Source organism: Gigantopelta aegis, chromosome 4, assembly GCF_016097555.1.
Source record: "Gigantopelta aegis isolate Gae_Host chromosome 4, Gae_host_genome, whole genome shotgun sequence".
Classification (NCBI taxonomy): domain Eukaryota; kingdom Metazoa; phylum Mollusca; class Gastropoda; order Neomphalida; family Peltospiridae; genus Gigantopelta; species Gigantopelta aegis.
The window spans coordinates 66,546,841-66,562,060 of record NC_054702.1 but is presented as its reverse complement, the minus strand read 5'-3'; positions in this window follow the sequence as shown (position 1 = coordinate 66,562,060).

The following is a 15,220-nucleotide window of genomic DNA, read 5'->3' as shown; positions in this document are numbered from 1 at the left end:
TTTTGATGGTTGATATTCCAACTTGAAGCACATGTGCAGGGGAAGGGTTTTAATGGTTGATATTCCAACTTGAGGCACATGCAGGGGGGGTTTTGAGGGTTTTGATGGTTGATATTCCAACTTGAGGCACATGCAGGGGGAGGGTTTTGAGGGTTGATATCCCAACTTGAGGTGCAGGGGGAGGGTTTTGATGGTTGATATCCCAACTTGAGGCACATGTGCAGGGGGAGGGTTTTGATGGTTGATATCCCAACTTGAGGCACATGTGCAGGGGGAGGGTTTTGAGGGTTGATATTCCAACTTGAGGCACATGTGCAGGGGGAGGGTTTTGAGGTTTGATATTCCAACTTGAGGCACATGCAGAGGAGGGGGAGTTTTGAGGGTTGATACCTCTCCCTGCTCAAGCAAATTTCTTTTTTTAAATATATTTTTCGGATATGGATGAATCGACTCATCTATAAACTCCAGTCATCACAGCCTAGACCCACTCCCCATCCCCTGCTAAACTTGCTGGGCATACGCCTGGTTTTACAATGCACTAACTCAGGATCATCCTTTTAATTACTCTTCGTTTATTTTGTACATTTCCTCTGGATTTATGTTTGAAAATTAGTTACATTCATTTCATTTCAACTTGTCTTCGTGCTTATATCCAATTAAGGTTCTAGCACGCTGTCCTAGGCATACACCTCTGCTATCTGGGCTGTCTATCCAGGACAGTGGGTTAGTTGTTAGTTGGCTAGTGGTTAGTGAGAGAGAAGAGGATGTAGTGGCCTTACACCTACTCACTGAGCCTTTAAGAACTCGCTCTGGGTTGGAGCCAGTACCGGGGTTCAAACCCTGTACCTACCAGCTAGTAGTCCGATGGCTTAACCACTACGCCACCGAGGCCGGTAGTTACATTCAGCTCCTATTGAAATCACATATACAGATGTGTGATGGTTATATTATGAAAAAGGTATAAGCGGTTATCCAGCTTGAACATTTCTCACATTATAAAATTGGTAATTACATATTATCATTAATACCATATATATCATGGTGCCTGATGTTGCTTCAGCAAGGGTGGTTGTCAGGGTTTTAGTGTGAGTTTTTGTTTTGTTTTGGGGGTTTTTATACAACAGTACCCGGTATTGTTTTGATGTAGCTTCCAAAAATATTGTTGCATGCAGTGAATATCAATATACATGTATCAACAATTTAGTTTTTATTATTAGGTGAAAGAAGGCCATGAAAAGAACTTAATACTGTAGGGCCTTGCTGTTTAAGGGAAGCTATCGCCCTGAATCCTTATCACTCACTGCAACCCTTATAAAGTATATAATTAGTAGTTATCCCCCTTACACTATCCCAGTTTAGTCTTTTGAAGAGATAAACTAAATTGGTTTAGTTCCTCCCGCCGCCGATTCTTAAGAAATCATATAAATTATTACATAGAAAAATGATAGGTTTACTGTAATGTTTTGTTGTTGTTGTGTTTGTTTTTTGTTGTGGGTTTTTTTTGGGAGGGGGAGGCGGGGGGAGGGGTTTACATTTTTTAAAATTGTAACTTATTACAGTGGCGGATCTAGAAAATAATAAAGGGGGTGGCTGGATTGGGATGGAGTGAACCGGCATTGTGGACATTTTAGAGCCTTATTTCACTGATTTCTGAGGATCTAATTCCTAATTTAATAATTTCATAAAGTTGATAAATTTGTTGCCCTTTTCCTGATTCACAACAAAATATTATATCGAAAACGATTTAATGGTGTTCTTATCGATGTAAGCCATACTCTGTTCAGTTGTACACCCAGATGCATATTATTTTCGCTAACGGAATGGTTTTATTTGCATCTTCCTGAAAAAAACTTTGAACGGTATATGTTTGGAATAAACATAAAAAAAACAAAAATTGCCCAGGAAGGGAGGGGTGGTTAGCCACCCTATTCACCCCCCCCCCCCCCCACCCCCTCCGGATCCGCCACTGTATTATGTTTGTATGCGTGAAATCGCCAGTTTAAGATAAAGCGGAAGGTAACTCGCTTATAGAGTATATAACTCTGTTTTTGTAGTTATCCCCCTTACACTATCACAATTTGTTAGTTACTCCGAGCGTTGATTGTTCCGTTTACCAAACAATCAAACAAAACAAAACGAAAACAAACAAACCCGCCCTCCTCCCGCCCCCCCCCCCCCCCCCAAAAAAAAAAAAAACACCGACAAAAAAACACAACCCCAATTATAAATAAATTAATTAAATTTAAAATAAAATAAAAATTGTATATATATATATATATTTTTTAAAATAGATAAATAATTATTACTCATTACGACTTCATGCTACTCCTACCGATAAGGAGCGGGACGTAGCCCACTGGTAAAGCACTCACTCGTGGTATGTGCTATCCTGTCTGTGATGGTGCATATAAAAGATCTCTTGCTACTAATGGAAAAATGTAGCGGGTTTCCTCTCTAAGACTATATGTTTGACATCCAATAGCCGATGATTAATAAATCAATGTGCTTTAGTGGTGTCGTTATAAAAACTAAAAAAACCTTCCTACCGATAAAGCAGCTAAGGATCTTTTTACATAGAAAGGGCAGTACATTGCACAGCTTGGGACAATAGTTGGGGTGAAAACCCACAGGGAGATCGATTCTGCGATGGGTCACACCTCAGGCGAACGCTCTATTGCATGAGCCAACATTTTAAAAGAGCAAATAGATATGCACGTGTATGTAAAAAAAATAAACGGTGCCATCTTTTTCAAAACTTCAGTCTGTAGCAGAGCCCGCCTATGTTAGTCATTTTATAAGCTGTATTAGTGCAAACTCGAAACAACGCTATTCGAAGTGGGATGGGAGGTGGGGGTAAAACTTTATATTTTTCACCTTTATTTGTGTGGAGTAGGTGAAAAAAAACCCTTACATTTTGGTCTTTAAGTGGGGATAGGGTAGTTGTAGTGCTCATATGCCCTGAATTTTTTTTTTTTTTTTTTTTTTAATTCTTCGATAAATTTTAATGGCTGCTAAAACTTTTATGTATCAGCTGGGCGCGAAATTGTTCAATGAACTCATTCAAAACTATATTTCCGTTTACCGAGCGCGCCAAACCTGACGAGGTCGTCTGAAACAAACAAAACTGTTTACCAGAAAACTGATCGGAACAAACAGCTCAACAAGTGTGGCATTCACGGAACCAGCTGCTTCTTGCGAGTCTGACACGACATGGACTTGTCACTTAAAATCTGAATGGGGAAATTGAGAATTTGTTGTATTTCGCATTACTGTGATACGATGACACATGTCATTTTGTATGTTTGTATGGAATTTACAACGATCAAACCAATCATACCAACGTATTTTGTAAAAAAAAACCGAGTAGAATAAGGATCGTTTTCCTTATGCGCAGGGCTTTTTTTGGTACGGCGAGGGCGCGCAATGTGGAACACGGACGCATGAAAACAAAAATCGATTTTCTGGTTATCAATATCAGCGTTTCAAAAACATGATGCATATTGAAACAGCTCTAAAGTGTAGTGAGCGCGGAAATACGTGTTTTTTTAAAGATAACAAGTGAGTTATTCCCCTCCCACCTCCAATTCTCTTTTAGATCTGTAGAATACATAATAGTACTAATTTGGGTTTACCCCCCCCCCCCCAAAAAAAAAAAAAACCCACAAAAAAACAAACAAACAACAACAAAAAACCCAAAAGAAAACAAAAACAAACAAAAAAACCCAACAACAACAAAAACATGAAAACCAACGTCTGAATCTTATTTGAAATATAAATTGAATTAACTAATAAAACTTATAACAGTATAGTACCATAATTAGGCTATATTTACGAGCAATAAAATATCAATAGCTTAACATTAATTTCAAAATAGGCATTTGTGAGTCGGAATTGTTAAGTAACTATTTTTATAATTATTATTAAATGTGTTTCAGAACTACATTATGCGTGTTATATTTACGAAGTTAAGAATGGTTTCTAAAAAATCTATATCACTCCGCAGACGAAAAACAGTGGCGTGTTCAGGGGGGCGATCGCTCGCGAACTATTTAACTTGTACGATCGTCTTTAAAAATCTAGCTCAGTGGTACAGCGCTCGCTTGATGCACGGTCGGTCTGGGGTCGATCCCCGTCGGTGGGCCCATTGGGCTATTTCTTGTTCTAGCCAATGCACCACGACTGGTATTTCAAAGGCCGTGGTATGTGCTATCCTGTCTGTGGGATGGTGCATATAAAAGATCTCTTGCTGCTAATCGAAAAGAGTAACCCATGAAGTGGTGACAGCGGGTTTCCTCTCTCAATATCTATGTGGATCATAACCATATGTCCGACGCCATATAACCGTAAATAAAATGTATTGAGTGCGTCGTTAAATAAAACATTTCCTTCCTTCCTTGAAAAATCTATCATAACACAGTCGCCTAACGTTCGGAGCAAAAACCAGTCTATCGGGTCAGAACATACAAAACTTTTTACGCTCGGGGATATTGTTCGATGACATCTGAAGAATACGCGTATATATATATATATATATATATATATATATATATATATATATATATATATATACAATGTAACAGTATTAGTATAAACTGTACAAAATGGAAGTCTTAATCCTAATACACTTCAACTTTTCGTTGTTTTTGTCAGCGAAATGAAGTTTTCTACTGGGATGTATGCGGCCATTGGAACTGATTGAACGCTGGAACGCTTCTCGTTTCGACAGTCTGCACCACCAGGTTGGATTCTTTTTCAGCGAGATTCCTTGCCTCCACGTCATTTCTCCGTCTGATTATGTTGACTTGTTTTTTCGTGACTCGTATGACGACCATTCTGCAGAACGCCACGGTTGTTCGCGTTTAGTCTCTACATGTCCGAGCCTGTCTTACCAGCACTGGAAGATTGACCGCCCCACTCTAAGAAGAAATAGGAAGCGGGGTCGGCCCCTACTACTCTTTTTCTAGACTTTACATTGCTTTATAATGATACCATCTCGTATCCTCCGGAGTCGGGCCCGTCCGCACCACTATACCAACCCATGACGACTGGACTATACCCTAGTCTGATACTCTACTCGTTCAGACGGATCCGGCTTCTCAAGATCTGTATTTCAGCACAGCACTACACCTTCAACGTCTATCGACTGTCAATCTAGGGCTTTTCTTGACGGGATGCAACTCATCTCGTCCCTTTAAGCTGTGCACCCAAACGGCCTTAACGAGGCCACTCGCGTGGACATCTTGATCGGACTTTAAACGTTTAAATCTGCGTTCAAAATTTTATGTCGAAATTACTTCTTTTTTGTAATATTATTAAATAGTCCGATCCTCTCTTCTTTCTCTTATTTAATTTTGGACTGTCCTTCTAAAATGCTCCAAATTATATAAATATTCGGCCGAGCAGTCAATTCTGTTTTATTTTTGGCTTGTAACCTTTTTCTTTTATTTATTCTATTAACGTTTTTACTAATTGCTATTTTCAAAATTCTGCCCATTTTCAACCCCCCCCCCCCCCCCCCCCCCCCCTCCATCCCGAGTCAGGCCACCGATCTTATCGGAGGTCGGACTCGGGATGGGCGTGTTCGAAACCCTAGTGGTATATGGGCACGTTAAACTAGTTATCATCATCATCATCATCAACTTTTCTGATGCGTCGCAGATCCGTCAAAAACCGGCTGCGATTATGTTCACATAAAAGTTGTCATTGGTCTGCAGCGATCAACGTCGATCTGCGACATATAACACAAACAGACTTGACCGGTAACGAGTACTTGACAGAATTAGTTTATTTCCTAAACAAACTATATCATATTTTTCTTACACACTTGTTGGTGAAAACATCATGCGTTATTTTTGATAACACATAGTTGTTTACACACGTACGTGTGTTAACAATTTCAAGACATACGTCCAATAAAAATCGGTGGAAATCGATTGCACTGTGACGTATAGTTAACCTGGCAATCATGTGTCTGTAATGTGTAAGTCAGCTACAAGTGCAACGTCTGTAAATAACTTTTAGTCGAAAGAAATAGAATAATACATTCAAGTCCGTTAGATACTCCTTGTTTAAAAACGTATCAAACTCGCTTTCGCTCGTTTTAAAACAACCCGTTGTGAGATAAATGGTATCTAGCGGCCACTCATGTATTATTCTCTATTTATCACATACTGTGGATCTCTTCTTGTCTGACTCTGCATACCTGGTTATCTACATTCAGTATGGTCTACCTAACTGCCTGAATATTTGCATACCTGGTTATCTGTAGGATCGATCTACCTCGGTGGAACCAACAGGTTTTTTTTTTTTTCCCTCGTTTAAAATACGAAACGGCGAATAAGAACCGTTATGTTTAACTAAACCTTACTACCTTAAATTACGACTGTTTGGTTATTTAACATATTATTGTTGTAATGCTTTAGTAGACAATGACGACAGTGTGTGTGTGTGTGTGTGTGTGTGTGTGTGTGTGTGTGTGTGTGTGTGTGTGTGTGTATATAGAGAGGGGGGGGGGGGTAGAGAGATAATTCACTGTTACTACTGTCGAATACAGCAAGGGGTATTTTATATTCAATTTTTCCTAGGCAGGCCAGCACATGCCAGTCGTTGGGGAAAAAAGTTAAAGTTTTTGTTTAACACGTTGATTAAATAATATAATCGGCTATATTACTGGATGTCAAACGTGATAATTCTGACATATAATCATTGGAAACTCGCTATATTTTTCCATTTGTAGCAAAGGATCTTTTATATGAACTTTCCCACGGACATGACAGGTACTAATCCCTTTGATATACCAGTCGTGGGGTACTGGTTGGGACTGTGAAGAGCTAGACCCCGCGTCGCAAGATAAAGAAGAACATTAATAGCTCTCAACAAAATTTAGCTAGTTTTACTGTGTATTGTTTTAACGAAGTCAAAAGTATCTTGGTTTCTTAACAAAGTCAAAAGTGCCTTGGTTTCTTAACGAAGTCAAAAGTACCTTCGTTTCTTAAAGAAGGCATCATTCATACGTCCTTTCTTGGTCTATCCAACATTTTAAAATACAAACGTTTTTCAAAATGGTTAATCAAAGCAATAAAAACGCTACAATTTATACCATTCTCATGCTCAGAATATATTTTTTAATTTTTTTATTATTATTATTGTCCCCAGAAACATAAGCAAAGTCAAGGTTGGGGCCTTGAATCATTGCTGTACATGGTATTATTGTATATACATAAACGATACATAATTAAAGCTATACACTCGTATATAATGCATTTATAAAAGAGAGAGACAGACACAGACAGACACAGACAGACAGACAGACAGACACGGACGTGTGGAGTAACAGGGATGAAGCCGAAGATAAACGAAAGTGAGCACAAAAGGCACGAGACGTATGCACACATGCATAGTATTCAATATTAAGATGAAACAGATAGGCTTAACATGATACTGTAAAACGGGATATTAGCAATGCAAAAGCCTTACATAATATGCTCAGAATATTAATATTTGTATACTCAATGCATTTTACGTCATCCTAATGTTAGTAGTAAACTCAATATTGATTTGTGCCTACTATATGTTCATCAACTTATTGAAATATGATTTAAAATGCGAAGAGGAACGTCGCTCAGCCGGCGACCATAGTGACTCCATGGAAGAAGCCTTGAAAATAAAGCAGCTAGAGATGATTGGAACCAGAGCTGAAAAAATCGATCTCACATTTTGGCTTCAGCGCCGAGGGATCGTTTTTCTATACTACCTGCAAGACCGCCAGGTAATCCCCGCCTTTGCCGGTTCTCCGCCCAATCGTGGGGAACCTATAGACCCCTAACGGCCTTAACGAGGCCACTCACGTGGACATATAGATTGGACTTTAAACAAATGTATGTCGAATTATTAAATAGTCCGATCCTCTCTTCTTTCTCTTATTTATTTTTGGACTGTGTCGGCCGAGCAGTCAACTACGTAATGATTCAATAACCAAGATACCATGGTTTTTGTGTGAGAGTTAATGTCAATAAAAGTTGATTTAATATATTATCTGCACTAAATAGGCAAGACACATTCAAAAGTAACTACGGATTTAAATGTGTTAATGGTTTTGTTGTTCAGGTTTAATGATATAACTTTCGATACGTTGCACTGTGTTTATCTTAGTAGCCTAATGAATATTTATTTTAATAATTTGATCGTAAAATGTGTATAGTCCTTCCATTACTATTTTTAATAGGTTGCGAAGTATACAACCTATAGCGGTGTTGCGTAACTAGAGATATAGGCCCATGTATACGAGCCTATACCTCAATATATGTTTTAGTTTCGTTTGTTATTAAAACTTTAAAAAAAAACAAGAAACCCACCATTCAATGGCTCTTCGATAGTTTCCGTATATTACGGACGTTGTCGAAAGCTTAACTATTACGTCAACAATACGATGACGTTTCAATACGATTATGGACGTCAAAGTTTCTTGATGTACATTTTTCTAAATTTAGCTTAAATTCGGAAATATGTGAACGATATCGCTGTTTGACGTCTATAAGAATATTTATCGTATACAAAAAAAAAAAACAAGCCATATTAAATTGAGTTTATAATATTTGAAACATGGCGAACCTGTCACAACGGTTAGAGCTGCTATTTCAGTGTTCTACAGCATGGCTCTCACCAAGACAGGTCAGTGTATTTATTATATAGCTTAGTATTATATATTTTAAATATTTATTAATGACATAATAGTATTATCACTTAGTAGTGAAGATAATAATATTTATTTCAATGGCGGACACAGGATTTTTCTAGGGGGAGCGTGTAACGTTTAAAACAGGAACCCGCAGTATTCAAGGGGGCGCACATTTTTTAAAGGACGCCTATAGCATCAAAGAAGAAGCACCCCCAACACCCTCCCGTGGATCCGCCCTTGGTTTAAATATTTATTTTCTTATAAAACTTTGTTACAGTGTATTCATTCCTCCTGAAAACTCCGAAACATTCTCATCATATATTTTTAGCACTCGTATATGTTTTTTTAATGGCTGGAGTTAATCAAATAACATTTGTAAGTAAATACATTGTAATTACAACAGTACGTTATAGATACTAATAAAATATTGCTATATTTTAAATTTTGATGAAAACAAATGTTTATATTCAAAGATACAGATATATAAATAAACACGCATTTCGTTATGGTAATACACATGCAAAATAAAATCAAAATGGTTGTCTAAACAGCATGAATATAATTTTATCAAAATTTAGAGTTTTAATAATTATCATATGACGTTAAACTTTTCTTACAAGGGATATTGATTGCTCTGTATCATGTTCGGAACAGGCCGAAAAAAAAAAAGTACTTGTTTCCTATTACATGCTGGAAAAATATAGGGTAGGTAGGTAGGAAAAACATTTTATTTTGGAAAATAATTTTATTTATGGATATTAAATAAAGGTGTTGACTACAGGTATCCAAAATAACCTCTGTATGTATAGAAATGCATTATGCAAACCAACAATACCATTCATAACAGTGTTTTCCCTAGAAATGAAGTAAGGCATGGTAAAGTGACGTTTTGGGGGCATATTTTATGTGCAGTTTTAAATATAAGGGCTTTTTTTTCCATTATACAATTTTCAAAAGGACAAAAACCGTATGGCCATTTTATTTTCTATATCTATTTCATAACTTAATTAAAAAAAGGAAATATGTAGTACTATCCACATAGGTGTGTTTAAAGGCTTCTTTTTACATGGGCAACTTATAAATTTATAAAAGGCAAGGCATTTTGATTTTGAGGGCAACATGGTACTAACCTATCTGTGGGAGAGTACATACAAAAGACCCCTTGCTGTTTAATAATAGGCAGAAGGTTTACTCTCATACTAACACTTAACTTCTGTACTGGTCCAGGACAGACTTGGTTGAACCTTAATTGGATAGAAACCAGTAAATAAGTTATAACAATTTCTTTTAATGAAAACTGAAAAGAAGGGTTTTTAACTTTATCTGTCCAACAATAACATTTTTAAAAAAAATTATGAATATTATCTTTCCTAGTGTATCTAAGACATGGTAGACTTATCAATTTTATAATTTGCAATGTTAGTTTTATTCTGTATGTATCCAGTATTAAAGTACACACTTGGTTTGAAGCAATCAATTGGTCCAATGAATAGAAATGCAGTACAAATGCTCAGGATGCTCAAACGAATGTTGAAAAGTAAGGTTTGTTTTATTTAACGACGCCACTAGAGCACATTGATTTTTATCTTTAATATCATCGGCTATTGGACGTCAAACACATGGTCATTCTGAAGGTCACTAAATTTCTACAAGGCCAGTTTGTCGCTGGAGTAAAACATTAAATATAGTTATTATTATTATTATTATTATTATTATTATTATTATTATTAATCGGAACACCTCGCTACGCTAGATGTAGTGTAAATCGGAAAAGATCGCATATATTCGTGAAAACAATTTTCCGACTCTTCGCCCGATATCTCACGAAAGTTACCGAACTTCAATTTGAAGGGAAGTAACTCCATCAATCAATTGTTAGAAAACATTTCGTGGCTAACGGGTCGCCAATAAAACTAAATTTGCGACAGTAAAACCACCTATATACGTCTGCAAATCGGAAAACACAGTAGGGTTATCCCCTAAATGACACCAAATTAGTGCTTGTGATAGTTTTGGAATGTTTTCGTGGAAATCGTTGTTATATTAAAAAAACATTTTTGGATATACAAAAAAGGTTTTAGGGTCGGCAGGTTCAAATTAGGGTCGGTCGGGTACTCGGAAACAAACAATATGTTATGATACGCCACATTACTAAATATAGTTTCAATGCTCGGCACAAGCGTATTCTCCGTGTAGTGAATATATTTGCAACAGTTATGTGGACAAGTCAGGGCTCTATCGAAATACCTGATGGCATTATCTAGATTTAAGTGCTTACTAATTATGTTAATTAATTTTATTACAGCTGTATTTAAATGAGAGGTAGAGATTTTTGTCTGGTCTGTCCGCTTTACAACATTAAATAATATATAGTATTTGTAGTACTAGATATAAAATAATTTTATAATACATTTGTGAATGCAAAGCAAATCAAGCAAAGTAAAGTTATATAGTCAGGGTTTCTGCCAGAGGGTAAAACGGGTGTGGCGCCATACCCAAATTGTTTTGCAATTATTATTTTTTAAGTTAACCTTTTGACAAAATTAATTACTCTTATCATTACTGTATGATATTCTTAACCCTAAACCTAAACTTAACCCATTTTGTTTTTTGGGAAGCCCCACCCCCTATTGACTGTGGTTGCATTCTATAGCGCCATACCCAAAATTTTCATTCTGGCAGAAACACCGATATTATGTGTGGAACTAGATTTAAAATAATACATTTGTGATTTTAAAATAATACATTTGTGAATTTAAAGCAAAACAAAGCAAAGCAGAGCGAAAAGAAAAAGAAAAAGAAATACAACGATAAAACAAAAACAGCAGCAGCAACAAGAAACAAAACAAACGACGAAAGACTAGGCACATTATTGAAACCACTGACAATAGTTATTAGGCTGTGTGAAGTAATTTCGGCTGAAGCAGAATTTTACCGTTAACTTACAAATAACTTAAACATTTTGCTTTAGTTGTCAATTTTTGCAAATTCAACATTTTTCTAGTCGTCCTGGTATTTCCACCAAGTCAAAATTGATTTTATGAGGGGTAAAAAGGTACATACTTCATAAATTGAGGTTATCGGCTTTTAAGATGGCCGTAAAGTTCAAATATAGGGATCAGTTTCACAAAATATGGTAAACGTAAATCCACGACTAAACCACAATTCATATTACCTCTAACAGTAAAACTAATATAGTTTGAAGTACACATATTTCATTTTCGTTTGTTCTTACACTGCCTCATCTTCTGTAATAATGTAATTTTGTGCCTGAAATAGATGCCAAACACATGCAAATGTTCGACAGATATAACTGCTAGCCGCAAATGCAAACTTAAGAAACTTAACATGTTTTATGAAATTGTCTCCAGATTCTAGTTTAAAAAGAAGAAGAAGAAGAAGAAAAAACACCCCGTCTGGTTGCCCACAGTCATCGTAGAAATTAAGAATACATTTTTATTTCATAGGAACATAAAATTTTAGCAACATCAGTTTGATATAATCTATTTCTTGTTATTGTCAACGCATAATACTTTGTAAACTTTACAAATGTGCTATAGACATTCACTTACCTTATTTTACCATTGTCTGTTAATATTTAAAGTTGACCGCTGTCAATTTCTTTGAGGCGATGGCATAGAAAACAAACTCTCGCGCCAAAAAGAAATGTAGATGCGCGTGTATATATTATTTCAGCAAGAAAAAGCCGCTTCGAGATCCTTCTTAAAACATATAAAGCAAGTTTGTTGTTGCCTGTGAATAGTTGATTATTGACAGCATAATGAGAAAAAGAATGTCTTGCAAACAGGTACAGTTTGATATGTCAAGGGACAGATGAATGGTTCAAATTTATTGTTTCCTTGGACAACAAGTGGATACTCTCGAGGGTTTTTTTTTTCACGGACGCGTTGATAGTGCTGCATACACCGGTATTATCATATCGTTTTGCGTGTTCAAATCTTAGCTTGTTTAGCATGTAAACTGCAATGTGTCTTTTGGTATTTTCGTGTTTATGTTATGTAGGAGTAAGCGCTTGCTTGCAATTATTGATCGTGTGGGGACTTCATCTTTGATTCTTGATAATTTTTGCACTTCGGTGGAATATGTAGTGCACTAGGTTAGATTGAATCATTGTTAGCTATTTACTTCCTTTTTTCACCCCCTTTTACAGCGACCTTCTGTATATATGCCAGATTCACCTAGTGTGTGTACATCGTACCAAGGAGTCAACACCAAACTGTCCTAATGTTTCCACAAAACATTTTATTCCTTTGATTTTTCGTGGATTCTGATTCTTTTTAACACTTGTTTTTCTGAATCGGAACGCACGGGATGTGTTACCAAACATTGACTCGAGCGACAAATACACCGAACAGTTCGATGTTCTATGTACGTGGACAACAAGTATGTACAAACGTACGGAACATACACACACACACACACACACACACATATTCTGGGTTAAGAAGACAAAGCAAGTACTAGGCAGAAAGAGAAAAAATATACAACAATTTAAATAGTATAAAACACGAATAACCATTCATCTTTTATTTTTTTATCATATTCATCACATCTCGCTTATTGTCTCGTTCTTAAACGTTTTACCCGACTGAACAAGCGACTAAATTATTAAAATATGCGTTAATTTGTCTCGGAATAGTTCCTGCTCCGAGGTAACAGTTGACAATTGTTTGAAACATTTTTCCGACGGGGATTTGGTGTGGACGCAACATGGTCACTGTTTATCGTGTCCCGCTCCAACAATATTAGCTTGTTTGTGCGCAGACAAACAGACACGAACCTCCGACTCGGAAATCTGAAAGATTTGTTTCATGGGGGCAGAAAAGATAATTGACATCACGGAGATAGATTCGGAAAGAGGCTGTTTGTTTTTCTCACCTATGAGAATTGTTTTAGCAGCTTGTTCAAAGAAACGCAACAAGACATCGAACCCAGTTCGCAACGTGCCCGCCCATGTAAGCCTACGATGTCCAACTTATGTATTTATAAATCGGAACAAGCCACAAAATAACAATGGTCTCTCTGTAACTCTGGGCTTTATCTATCAAAATTGTGCGCATGTTTCAGCGCACCTTTCTTCTTACCTGGAAAAGTCTATCAGAATACTTCCCCCCCCCCCCCACGGCGGGCCGGCATCTGTGCCAATACCTTTGTGGAACAATAAAACAAGAGAGCGTCCTATCGACTTGTAAACGTATATTTGTCTTAACACATATAGGCGTCAAAGTAGCACTCTACGTGAATCCTTGGATTTGTGGCAAATAAAGTTGGAATTGTTCAGCGTCACCGCTTTGCGTACATGGTAAATCTGTGGTTAAGACAAAAAAGTGCAACCCAGGTCAGTCTAAACTAAATCAAACACAGATCAATGGTTGTTCATACATAACAAACTGCTTGTAACCTTCATGCAGTTGTCACACGGTGTGGTAATACGATTTTCTTCTACATTAGCAATGTGCGAAACAATTTTACTGCGGCGTGGCAGTCATGTCCAGACGTTTATTTAAAATGTTAACTTTAAACACGGCGGTCATTGTTATACTGCATAGATAGCTGTACTTTCAAGTTCGAAAAACGATATTGGCCATTTCAGAAGAATGACAATTATATTGAACAGCTGCACTACAGAATTATATTATTGTTTAACACGATTTGTTGAAACCAATATATTCCACAGCACACCAAGACCATATAATTGTTACGTATTAAATCCATATTTTAAAGGCTACAATAATGGATACATCTAGTCACTAGTAATTATGTTACCATCTTTCCAAGACTTTCTTCTTGGCTTTCAAAACACCCCATCCCTGAGACAATAATAAATCATCATTTTGGTAAACCAGTTCATATCATTCAAAATTCATTAAGAACAATATCATTCAGAGCAGCTTCATATGTACACTTTATAATCTAGAAAGAACAACATAGTCTGATGAAAAACGAAGCTTTACCCAATAGAATAATTGGATTATTTCGTACATTTGTAACAATAACCAGACAAAACAGAAACAAATTATATACAAGTGGATGTGTATACAGTATTTTGTCCCTTTGTGTTGGTAAAAGCCATTATAAAATGGTGCTTTGTGATGTTGAAAGATTGAAGTTGGTCATGAAACTGTTAAAAAATTACCGTTGTAATGGTTACTCTTATAATCCCATTGTTCAATCCACATTTATAAAAATAAAAACCCTGAAAGAATGAACAAAGGGATCTATAGGAATTTGTATTATCTTTTAACTTCTGTCCAGTAAATGTATTGACCTCCTGGAAAATCAAGACATACTAATAAATAATACAGTTCAAATATCATTCAAAATTTATAAAGACAAAACTGTATTATTAGAACTCAAAAATAATATCCACACCTATTATATTCATAGAAAAAAACAACAACACACTGTAGTAATAATAATAAATATTAATAACGTATTGCCAAACACGTAAATTAATGTATACTTTGTTATGTGTACTTTTTTGTACGATTTGTAGACAATTTTGTGATTATATGTGCACGT